This window comes from Bombus vancouverensis, chromosome 7, assembly GCF_051014615.1.
Source record: "Bombus vancouverensis nearcticus chromosome 7, iyBomVanc1_principal, whole genome shotgun sequence".
Taxonomy (NCBI): Eukaryota; Metazoa; Arthropoda; class Insecta; order Hymenoptera; family Apidae; genus Bombus; species Bombus vancouverensis.
In genome coordinates, this window is record NC_134917.1 from 1390830 (window position 1) to 1403858 (window position 13029).

Below are 13029 nucleotides of genomic sequence, written 5' to 3' on the forward strand. Positions count from 1 at the left end.
ATTTCTTGCCCAGGGACATCGAATATTAGAAGCCATCAATTTCCGAAATCACCTTTTTTAAATCTCTGCACTTATTGCTTCTAACTTGTGTGCTATTTTATTATTGTTGACCGACTCGCACGTATGTTTCTCACGTATGCGTCTTTGTGAAAGAATCTTAATTATTAAAGTCATTTACATATAATATAACAAGTATATTAGCGTACACATCGAAGCATCGTCTATTTTAAATCGATCGAAGAAGATAAAAAAGTTAGACTGCGATCGATTCGTAAACTCGTGTAAGCTTACCTGTACGTTTCCCAAGTTTTTGGAAACACAATTCGATGGACCAGTCGCATTTTGTTTTATGTGTGCGTTCGTGTACCGTGCCAAGATCTCTTCGAGTTATCGATACGATTTGTTTTTCAGCTACTTCCATCGACATTGCCAAAAATCGTCCGACTTGCGACTATGGTGTCGTCGGTAAGCAATTCGGGATATAGTTTCAAGCTGACTATTTCGTTCCAGTGTACACGACACGCGTGTACACTTCGAGATTTTATTCTTTCTTTTCCTTCAATTTCTACAATGTTTCATCTTCTCGTCTTCTGTTCGTTTCTACGTGTTGCATGAATACACGAGGATGAAACGCTGGGCACAATATCAAGCACGGATAACTCGTATGGAAATTGCTCGAAACTTGTTAATTGTAGCAGCCAGTTTTCTTGTAGAAGAAGAAGTAGCAGAAGCATAAAGCTACACATAGATAAATTAGACTTTTATTAGAAATTTATATATTATAATTAATTTGTTAGTGTGGAGTATAATTGACTAAATGATAAGGTACAGAGATAGACGATGCAGAATGCCAAAGGCGATTAAATCAATTTATATAACGTATAAATCACAACGAAATGCGACTACAATGAAATAACGAAAAAGTATGGATGCAAAGAGAATTCAAGTAAAAGTATACAAACACGTTAGCAAAATTTAAAGAAACGTGAATACGAGAAATAAAGCTTAGAGCTAATCAACAGTTGACAAGGGAAACAAATGCAACTCATACTATGTGAAGCGTACGAGTGAGTTAGAGTACTGGAACTGCGAGGCACGCGGATAAGGCCAGCAATATTCGACTATGCAAATCGTAAGAAAAGTTGCAGTCAGTTGGTGAACGCGCGGTCGAAAAATTTTGCTAAGTATACTTTGTGGGGCACGCTGGTGATGCAAAGGTGACAATGCTGCACGTCTGACAAAGATAATTCGGAGCGCCTTTTCCGCTTTGACGTTTGACAAAACAACTCGCGATCGACGTAAACACGGTCAAACCTGTGTGCGTATGCTAGAGTTTAGGTACCACAAGACCACTGTCTTAGCAGAAAACGGCCTAGGCTCGAGCCCGCCGACGCTCAATGGGCGACAAAAGTGTCGTTTGTTGACATACCGTGCTAAAAATAGAACTACTGGTACCTACATGTCGATGAGTCATCGGTTTACGAAAATAACTCCGAGCATTATTCTATATTTAAATTACGTGAATTAGATGATGCCCCAAGGTTAAGAATACAATTTCTGCAACACTTAGGTATTTGTGGATGTTTCTTTTGACTACTTACAACATCTTGACAATATATGTAGCTGTTTACCATTGTTAACCCCTTCCCGTGCCATTTAGTTGGACGAAACTCGGGCCCAAGCGGTAGACATCGACGCGCGCTGAACAGACCAGACTGATGCTCGTAAACAGTCGCAATACGAACCGAAATGTAGAAACTAACATTCAGTGACGATCGTAACGGGGCAACAAAACAATCCGCGAGCTCGGTTGTTATGTTTACGTTTGACCCAAGTATCTGGTCGCGAGTCAGACTCGCGATGTTTACGTTTGGCCCAAGTATCTGGTCGCGAGTCAGACTCGCGATGTTTACGTTTGGCCCACGTATCTGGTCGCGAGTCAGACTCGCGATGTTTATGTTCGGGCCAAAATCTTCATCGCGAGTCTGACTCGATAAAGTACGGGAAGGGGTTAGATATCTGTGGTTCAGAGTTGAAATATTTTTTTCTTTTTAAAACTTTGACTTACATTTTTGTTATGAAAAATTCTGTATCTTAGAACATTAATCAAGGTATTCAGCAAATAAAAGTAATAGTAAAATAATATACACTTCAGTAAACAATATATATTATTCCTAAATATTAAATGGTTTAGCGTAAAGAGTTATACACATAACGATTTTCTAAAATTTTTACTATCCGATTGCGAAAAAAGGAAGAAGAATGTGAAGCGAAGGTTATAGTCGAACGTAACAAGTTTCGAACATTTTCCGTAGCACACACATACACAACAGTTTCGCAGGAAACGTCGAGTTCGTTCATTAATGCGGGGCCAAAAAGTAGATGTTAACACTAACAACTCCTATACTCTCTAAGCGCGACCTATTTTGATGCTGAATTTCACTTTTTCGAGCATTTACAGTGTATACATACATACATGTATATATACATACATATATACATATATACACAGACACATACAAAAGCTTTTTGAAAATTGTAATCGTTTAACAACCGAAGCTATATTACGAAAGAATCACACATTTCCATTTTTGTACTAAAAAAAGAAAAAAACAAAAAGAAAAAAACGCGTTAAAAAATATTCGGAAATAAAAATTTAATCAAGAACGATCTTGATTACGATTTGCACTTCTTGTTATAAAGATAAAATCCATTTTAACGATTGCGCTTGTATTTTTCGCTGTGTGCTTTGCATCGTTGCACGTGCAAACACCAAGAAATCAAATTAAATCCGATTGAAATCCGGAGAACGGAAATCGAGGAAGAGAGAGAAAGAGATCTGCAATTTGCGTACTTTTCTTTAGGCAGATCGGTCTTTCGAGCAAAGATTCGACGCTACAGACGCGGCTGCGACGCAATCGAGGATGAAAGATCGTCGTTTGCGATTTTCATCGACGCGCTTGTGCACGGAAATCGAGACACGAGATCGTCGTATGGACGACGTGATGGCGCGCGCGAATTGCCGGAAGTTATAGTCTCGCGATGCAGAGCTGCAGCTGGAACGCATGGAGCACTGAGAAGATCCGGGCTTCACGGTAAAAGTTCTTGCGGAAGTTAGAAATGCAAATTCCTGGTAACCGCGCTGAAGCGGAATCCCGTTTTTAAGGGTGAGAGGAGGAGAAGGAGAAAGAATTTCTTGGAGTCTCTCGGCGAGCTAGACTCTTATCGATGAACGGCGTACATTATGCTTGAATGAATGTATGTAACTATGGTGTATCATTGAATGTAATAAAAGAATTGTACAGAGATATTCGTGTCACGATCTGTTGAATCCAAAATGATCTGCTTTAACACTAGAATTACCAAATCTCATTTAATAAAAGGAGAAAGATTATGTAGGTTTTGGAAAAGTACTCGAGCGCTCTTTAGCAAAATTTCTATTGACTTATAAATATGATATATTTAACTTATCAAATAGGTACATAGGTTTGTTTTTATCGTATCATTCTATAATTATGTATTAATGTTAATAGATTAATAGATTAATAGATTTACAAGTCAGAAATTCTGGTGTTAATGTTACGATACCTGTATTAAAGCCCAGTAAGTATTTTAGAAATATATATTTATTATTGTATATTATACTTATAATTTTTACGTTTCTTTGAATATTTAGTCGATTCTTTCGAAAAATGGAAGTTTGGTAATGAAATATTCAGCGGGTAGATACGCAGCAGAATATCAAGAATTATATTGTTTACTAAGATTTTGATATATGATATTTATCATTTTTACCAATTTCAACAGCATCTATTTTAACAATGGTATGTATATAAAGTGTTCAGGATTCTTTTTTATATTTTTTACTTCTTCTCTGAAATATTGTTACTGGTATAAATGACCAGGTATTGCACGTAAAATTTTGAATCATTGTCAACTTTATTGAAATCACGGGAATTTGCATGTAATTTTTACATACTTTTACATATTTTATTGCTATCATATTTTTGCAGTTATATTGTCTTTTTTCACTGTAGAATTATCTGCTACTATACACCTAGGTTTATTCAAATATTTAAATCTTTAAACTTAGACCAATTTTCAGTTCCATTCCTGTTCAGACTACGTTGACTTTTACGAGTATTACATTTTTGCCATACATTGAAATATATTACTGTCCATTGTACGTAATTTCCTTACGTATTCAAGTTATTACATACATTATAAAAACTTGTCTTTTGTAAAAACATTTAGACATCTTAATTTGGTAACATTACATTTTATTCAGAACAATACATATGTTACCTTTTGCATAAACTCGGTCATTTTTATGCTTGCCTGCTATAACCATAATTGTATTATCTATAACTTACTATACTACACATATATCTAATACTTAGAGTCTCCTAATACAATTTCTGAAGCAACTTCAACGATCTACTTATGCTAAGCCCTGCATAATCCGAACTTCACTAATCAATATCTATTATTTATTCCTTTCTAACTACACTTTTATCATAACTATAGTCCGTTTCCAGACTAAACCTATAACTTTACATCATTTTCATTCTCCTCAAACAATCATCGAACTCCAATTCAATCAAACATCAAATTACTTAGATCTATTTCTATATTTACAGTCCAAACTTTATCAATCATTATCTATCTATTATATCTAAACTTCAGATTTCTAGGCAATTTATGGTAAATTTGAAAATGCAACATACATACAGAATGTATATACTGAAGTAAGAAATTTTAAGTATATAAAATATCGAAAGTAAAGCACTGGTTATAATTTCTATCGAGTAAAACGAATCCTTTACCTATCAAAAATATTTCTTTATATTGTATTTATATTATTACTTAAGAAGTTGCTTTATACTACATAAAAATATAATTCTACTCAGTCTACTTACAATTGTATCTCACCTGCAGATTATATCTACAATGTTATTTCTATTCTTCTTAAAAAATTAGCTTGTTTAACTAAGCCATTCTACATACACGATCCGAATCGATTTATAATCGGAACATCAGTTAAGCAGAACAGGGTGCATCGATCGAAACCGAGGTTCGAGGCGGCCGTTATCGCCAATTCTTCCAGTGTGGAATAAAAATCGGTCGCTTGCAGGCTCGCGTGGCCGCGCTGATAGGAGCGTGTACGCGCGCTGCCCCAGCTGATATGACGGAAAAGGGAGACACCTATTGTTCCGTCTTTTGTCCGCGAGATTTCGCGAGTCTTTTGTCCCGCGAATTGCACCCTTATTGTTTTCAGGAAACGGGGGAAACCATTTGCGCCCTTATCGATGACGATTTACCCATCCCACCAACCCATTATACCTATAGTAATTATACCAGAGTTATTTAATATATTCCTAATATATTCCCATTATATTGTCCTAAGTTAAGTCGCTGGAGAGAGGAAGTCGTTTTCCTTCGAGTCAACGTATTCATTTGCATGTCCACGTGGATATAACGGCACGATGGATCTGTGTACTTAAATTAGAATAAAAATGGAATATGCTAGAGTCCGAAGAGTGGATTGGAGTTTATGAATGTAAAAATTATAAGTGATTTTATTTAAAAACAGACAGGACTTGGATAATTGAAATTGAATAAGATTATTTCTGAATGAAAAAGAAATATTGAAATACATAATATAGATATATTAATAAGAACTTGAACTACTATTGCTAAAAATCCATTGAAAGTAAAATAAATAATCCTATAAGTCATCGATAAAAGTACATGCATTGTAATTAATGCTTCTTGATCGGAGAATCAGTGATAAACATTCTAAAATATCTCTAACATGGAACAGCTGGAATTGTGGATCTCCAGCATATCATGTATTCCCGAAAACCTTAATCTTACCCTCCATTTCCATTTCCTTCTCCTGTTCCACTCCAAAAGTTCTCTTTAACCTTCTCCTTCTAAAAGTATCAACCCCAAGGTAACATCTGATCTCTTCAGCTGTTCGTTTTGTATCTTCACGATTTCTATATATATACCACAGTTATTGCCTCTTGTATTTTAAACTTCCCCCATTTGAAAATACCCAAGGACCCGGTCTTTGTCTTGCATATTTTGGGTCGCGGCAACCGATAAGCCGCACTTGTTCTATTTCGATTCGGACGCCGGTACCCAACTCGAAACACGTTGTTGAAGCGCGAGAAGAAAGCCTGCGTACTGCTGAACAATTTTATCAGCGGTAGGTCAACCTTATCTTATATTTATGAGAAATTTCGGGCTGCCGGAAAAAAGGATATAAAATTAATTGTAAGACCTGGACGAAAGTTAATATTGTAGGAATAACAGAGCGGATGACTGTCACGGGAAGTTGAACTATTAATTTATTCCATTCGCTTACACTCCCTGGCGAAGACTCTCTTGTCTTCATACAGGTACTCGTTACAAACACACACACGCACGCACGCACATCCCTTTTGGCCTAAGCCTACATGCCCCACAAGGATTGTACGTGGCCACCAGCCTCTCATCGTCTGCTAACGATTAAAAATAAACAGAAAACTATCGGCAGTCAGTTCCACCGATAACTCTGTTTCCTTAATGTATTTATAATGTAACGCTTATCCTAACTTATACACTGACGCTATAATATATTGTTGGAGACTTTACAAAAGCGAACTGCTTAAGTTGAATAAAACATCTGAAGATATCAGCATGCAGAATAGTAAGTTTTACTGTACATGGTGTCTTGTAATGGAGTAGAGTATGTATACTCGTAAATAGAAAGTTATTTTATTTAAGGGGTTACATTTTTATGCATTAATGCGTCTTTTAGCGTCTTTAAAACAACACCGAACGAACTTTTTAATCGTTATCCGTTACATTTTGAAACTATACACATTTCTCTTAATTGTCTGCTTGCATTTTGAATAGCAGTAGGAATAGTTTAGACGTACAATTTAAGTGGGACATTTTATGTATTGGGATGTTTGAAAGTTATATTCGTTTATGTATTTGAAAGAAGAAATCGGTTTTTTCTTCAATAAGATTTTCATTCATTAACACTGTCTTTTAACTTATCGCGTTTTAATTTACTTCCTCGTTATAGAATTCTTCACACTTATTATTGAAATATTAAAAAATATATAGTATTACCAAGTAAAAGAATTTTTTACAAATGATAAGAATATGCAGGGTGTTTCGCTTAACCTGACCATCTTAAGCATCTCGGTTATTTTTTATGATAGGCAAAAATATCAAGGGAAGCATATATTCGGTCCGAAGGAGTAAATGTGGTGATAGATAAAAAATTTTTCTCAAGGTTACTTTTTTCAAGATTTCAATGTCATCGAAATATTTTTAAACAGGACAAACCTATTTTCATCGTAACAGTCTTATAGCTGATAAAAAACAAATTCAACGATGTGCAACATGTTGACCTTCGCATAATCTGCAACGAGAAAATCATGTTTGTATGGAGAGAAGGTAAAGGTAAGATTCATATGTTTCAATGCAAAATATTTATGTCAGAAGGTGCGTAAAAAAGAGGAAAAAGAAAAAGATTCTTCGAATCTCTCAAACATTTACATTTTCCCAACAGACACATACATTATCTGAAAATATCTTATTTTGCTTAATAAAATTCCTATTCCTATCTTCTATTGCTTTGAAACAAGAATTTAATCCAATTATATGAACCATCCTGTAGAATTAAGGTTCTTGCGTTTCGTAGAAATCCAGAAAGCTGGTCGTAAACGTAACAGGTAAAATATAGTGACGGAACTTTCCGATCAACCTTATAATTCTTCGTTTTCTCTGCAGAGTAAGACGGAGGATTGGATCGAAATACGGAAGGGTGGAATTAAAACGGGACAGTCGGGGTTTATTTTTAGTTAGAAACGCTCGACGAAATTGGCAGTCTACACTTTCACCGATCGCGATTAAATATTGAACATAGCCGTGGGAAAGGCGCGGGGTGAGAAGGAGAGAGCTTATTTCGTAGAGTACCGTCGGCATCCAAGCCGAACAGTAAAAGCAAAAGGCAGGTTATTTATAGGCGAAAAGTGTTTATAAAAGAGGAATCTGTTTATAAAATCTGTCGTCCGATGGAAAGGTTGAAATCGCACCTTGTCCAGATTTCCATTACAACTTCCACTGTATCATATTATCTTATTTGGAATTAAAAAAGTCATGTCCACACTTTTATAATAATACTGCATTTATTCATTACTAAATTGTGGGTGTTTATGCATTTATGGAAAATTTACATGTACGTAATATGCAAAAATATTATATATCGCAAATAACATATTCAAAATAAAGCATTGGTTACAATATTTAATGGATGAAACAAGCTTTTACTCAGATTCCACTTGTTTATTTATATTAATAAAAATATGAATTTGCATAAACATCCGCTATTTGTTATCTTATCTTTTTACCCTCGTATTTTATCTTTTCAGCAATCACAAGAAATCTATTTATAAAAGTAAAAAAAAAAATTGAAAGTGATTTTAAAATTATTTTATAGTTTATAATATAAGAACATAAGAATCTATAATCAATTATAGTTTCTCTTTTTCCAAAATCAGACAAAATTCGGATTATGGAAGATTAACCTCGCGGATCAGCGAGGTATGTGATTAATTCAATTATATTACGTGCACATTAATCCTCTTAGCCGAATGATTATGATCACTCACGTACTATAAGCTTATAATGTTTTGATTGGTTTTAATTTTAATATATACGTATATTTTGAACATGTATATATTTGATTCCAGTGGAAATTACATATTTGGTTCTGATTCGTTACAGTTAATATGTACTTTTGGATGCGTGCGTTAATTATGTTTTCGTTGCGGGAGGTTGGAATGAAACGAATGTTTATTTGCCAAATTGATTCTGTGAAACGACGATAAAATGTTTTTTAGGTACTAGTAAGGCAATTTCAGTTAATGGAAGAATATTGATGGTCGAATGATGTTTTTCTTTGCTCGTCACAATTAAAGGTAATTAGAGAACAATTTGCTTTAATGCGTCTTTTCATGTCAGATTGCAAACCAGCTTGAATTCTGCCAACGTACAGGTCGCCAGATAATTGCCATTAATAAAAAGACTATTTTTTTTTAGCTTGGTATTACGATATCGTTATCGCGAACAATACGTTGCGAATTAATATTCCATGCTTCAAATTTCATCATTAATGATTATCAGTGAAATAACAATCGACAATTAAACCGTGGAAATTTCATTCTTCGTTAATCTGACAGATATCTTCATTATTTAATAATTCCAAGTTAAACGCGTCTCTATTCCAAAACATCGTTCAATAATCCACAAGTAAAATTACCTTGAAAAATAAATCAATAATCCACTCGTCAAAACGTCTTTACTTCACTATCCATATTACAACATATAAATTGAAACCAACCACACGCGAACCAAATGAAACATACTTGCACACGGTTCTCATTAGTCTATCCAGCCGTCCATGTATTTCCGAGGTAGCCGAACACAGCATAATCTGAACGTAGCAGTTTCTAGGGAGGTAATTCACCAAATATTCGAAATCATAGTTAAATCCCAGGGAATACGGGTAGCAGGCGAAATTAATAACGCGAGACCAAGTATCCCGCTCGTCGGTTGCTACTGGTCGAGTCCAGCGTAAAGCTTTTAGTCTGGTAAATTTATTACGATCACGCTAACCCGAGATACGTGCGTGAGTGCACGCGCTTCTTCATCAGCTACACTCGACTAGGGAAATGCCTGAAATTTCTCCGCGGAGTGAAACGGTATTCAGGGGCGCACCGAGTCGATCATTTTCTTAAAATCAGCCCGTCACGCGAGCTTTCATGCTGTCGATCGTGGTGCGTGCGAGTTAGACCAAGGGCAAGGACAATCACCCTCCGCGGTTTCCAAGTATGTGTTCACCTAACTCCCTACCCGTCAGCGATCGTTGATGGTATGGATGTGGAAGTTGGATGATTTTTCTCGGGACATTGTGTAAGGAAAGATTTTTAACGATATTATGTATATTCCTGAATTGAAGAGTGTTTAGATACAGTGAGAATTCTGGTTTTGGAAACACTATAATATTTCACGCATAATACAGTTGAATTTCTTATTTCTACACTTCCGATCCTAATAACATTATGTAAATTACAGAGTGTGCAGCAAGATATTTTTTGTCATGTTGTTTGTCACTTTATCATTGTTAATAAACACTCTATATAAAAAAGGGCTTGGGTTCGTAATCGCAAAGAGTGGTCGTTGGTTTGAATCTCAATAAACAGACGAGTTTTCAGCCGAATCTCTACAACTCGATTTATTCGTAGTTATATGTGTTTATTTCAGCGCGGTCTTTGGTATTTTAGAACCTACCTGAAACTGTAGCTTCACTAGAGACACAAAATGATGCTAACTATACTTTTATTTCTTTATTTAAGCAATTTCAAATTGCATCGATATTAATGTTCGCTTTTTGGTTGATGCATTGTTATCAGAAATTGGTTTGGATAAACTTTCAGCCTGGTGCTCGCATAATAAACTTAGTTTTAATGTGTCTATGTGCCGTATCACATCTGCCGTTTCAGAGGGCAGTTATGTTAACAGGGCCTGTATTTACCTTTTAAAAAATGTAAATTTTAAAAAGCCTCTCCTCTAAAATTTGCGTTTTTTAAGTTTTCGTGCCACTATCAATGCCAGGCAGGGAAATAACCAGCATTTTTGGTTAATTTTAATACACCTTTTATTTTATTTTTTTTTTTATTAAACCTATAAAATTTCACTGTCACCAGTAGATACCATATACTTCTTGTATCTTGCTGCAACTTAGACCACTTTATTCTAACAAACCTCCGTAAGCATTGTGCTCAACGAACAAGAATACTTGGAATCAAGTCTTGGTATCTCAATTTCCAATTATCCGGTCACCAATATTTGTCGAAGTGAAAGCATTCGATCCTTCAAAAGAGCCTGTCTCACCGATTCAACGGGGTTTAATCCTCTAGATGGATCCTCGTATACAAACGTTGTCGTTAAACGCGTCTCTGACCTTTTCAGAATGTCAGCGAACGTTATAGACAGTTAACAGGGTGTGGGTGTGGCGGAGAACGAGATGGGGGATAGAGCAAGAGGACAAATACTCGACCCCCTTTTCGCGTCGTGACTTGTATCCTCGACGGAATTGAAGTTATGATTATGAGCAGCGTGATGGCAAATTTTAAAGCTGCTTCTCGGACCAGATTTCGTCGAACGCGAGATATTGGATCCGTAGCGGAGCACGCATTTAATAAGGCCTCCTGTGGCTCAGATCAAGACGATTCGAGGATTTCGATTTTTACAAGGTCGAGGATGTCTGTTCATTTATTTTTTGTCAATATTTTTTTCCATATAGATACGTTTCTCTCAGGTCCTTTTTATTATTTTTTATAATGGCTTAAGGTTCCTGTTGTGTAATAAATTAGAATTTTATAGGAGATAGAAAAGTATGTGTGTATCTGGAGAAGAAAAAGAGAAGCAGAGGTATATGTAATTTAGATCATTCTGATTGTAGGAATGGAAGTATTAGGATATCAAGGAGAGTTTGATGACTGGAAGATGTTTTATTTTCGGGTCACCTTGCAGTTGCAAAGATAAGATAAAAATTTCGTGCGGATAAAAAGAAACGAATCTCTGTAGTGTTGTATCGGGGAAATAAAGGCCATAAATATCAAAGAACATTCAGAATATTAAAATGATATCTTATAGATCATGCAAGTAATTATGGAATTTATTTGACGTAATCCAAGTTTATTTCCACTTAAATCAACTATTCATAGTCACGGTAGATACTAAATTAATCATATTGATCTCCTTAGCTCTTCTGGATATTATTAATTATCACCGTATGATTTTATTCTATTATATACGATTTCGCGCTTTATCTATGCATTACGTATTTAATACTATATATTTTCTACCATATTCTCATCGGCATCATTTTCATCTCTTATCATCAGCAGTAGTAACCCATCCAATTTCCAAACCATTCCAGTAACCTTTAAGATAAGATCTTTGTCATAAAACGAATAATATATCCCTAGTACAATTTTACCCCTAAATTGTCACAATTACACAAGGATTCTTATCAAGGCAATCTCGAAGGCCATTCACAGGCTATCGGAAAATCAGAAACACTCTTATTAGCGATTTCGCGGTACAATGTTCTTAGAATTGAGTTTCTTTCGAGAACTATCGTAAACAGTGTTCGGTGTGCATTAGTTCAAATCGATAACTCGGTAACACGACAGTCGGCTTGTTAGTATAATAATGTTGACACATAACTAATTCGGTGGGACAAAAGCGGGGAGCACCGGTTTCGTGATCGATCTCTTGGTTACGAGTATGATTCGTTCCGCCTGTGGGTAGATCGAAACCGCCGCTTTAATTACTCTTGCCGGTATCTTGTTCCATGCCCAGCAACGTTTTCATCGTACCATATTGCAGAAAAAAATATATATGGAAGAAAGGTAAAAAATAGCGAAGAGAATAAAGAAAAAAGTAGCTAGTGGCAGAAGCAATCGATAGCTGCGCCACGATAAAGCACCACTACCAACCACCTTCATATTCCGCGGCAAATGGAAATTCTGCTGCGCGGAAATCGATATTTAATAGACGCTGCTACAAATTGAAGCGAATCACTCGTAATCGCGATTTAATCGCGTCTAATATCTATAATACCGTTCTCGACATTGTCGATAATTCGAGCATGGTGTCATTCGAACGATGATTACTAATATCCTTCTATCTTCCCCTTAATTCATTAAATTCTTTGCGTTTGTGTCATATTATCGCGATATTAAATATTCAGTGGCTAACATTAAGTGATATTAATCTGTTTCATAAATTCTTTATTGATACGTATTTATCATTCAACGTTTTCGAGATTTTGAAAAAATTCTGATGAATCGGAATCTTATCAGAATCGTAATATCGTTGCGACACGTTTCGCCTAAGTTTATATTTCCCCGCAACGAAAAAATTTAAATTAACAGAACGACCGTTTCAATGCCT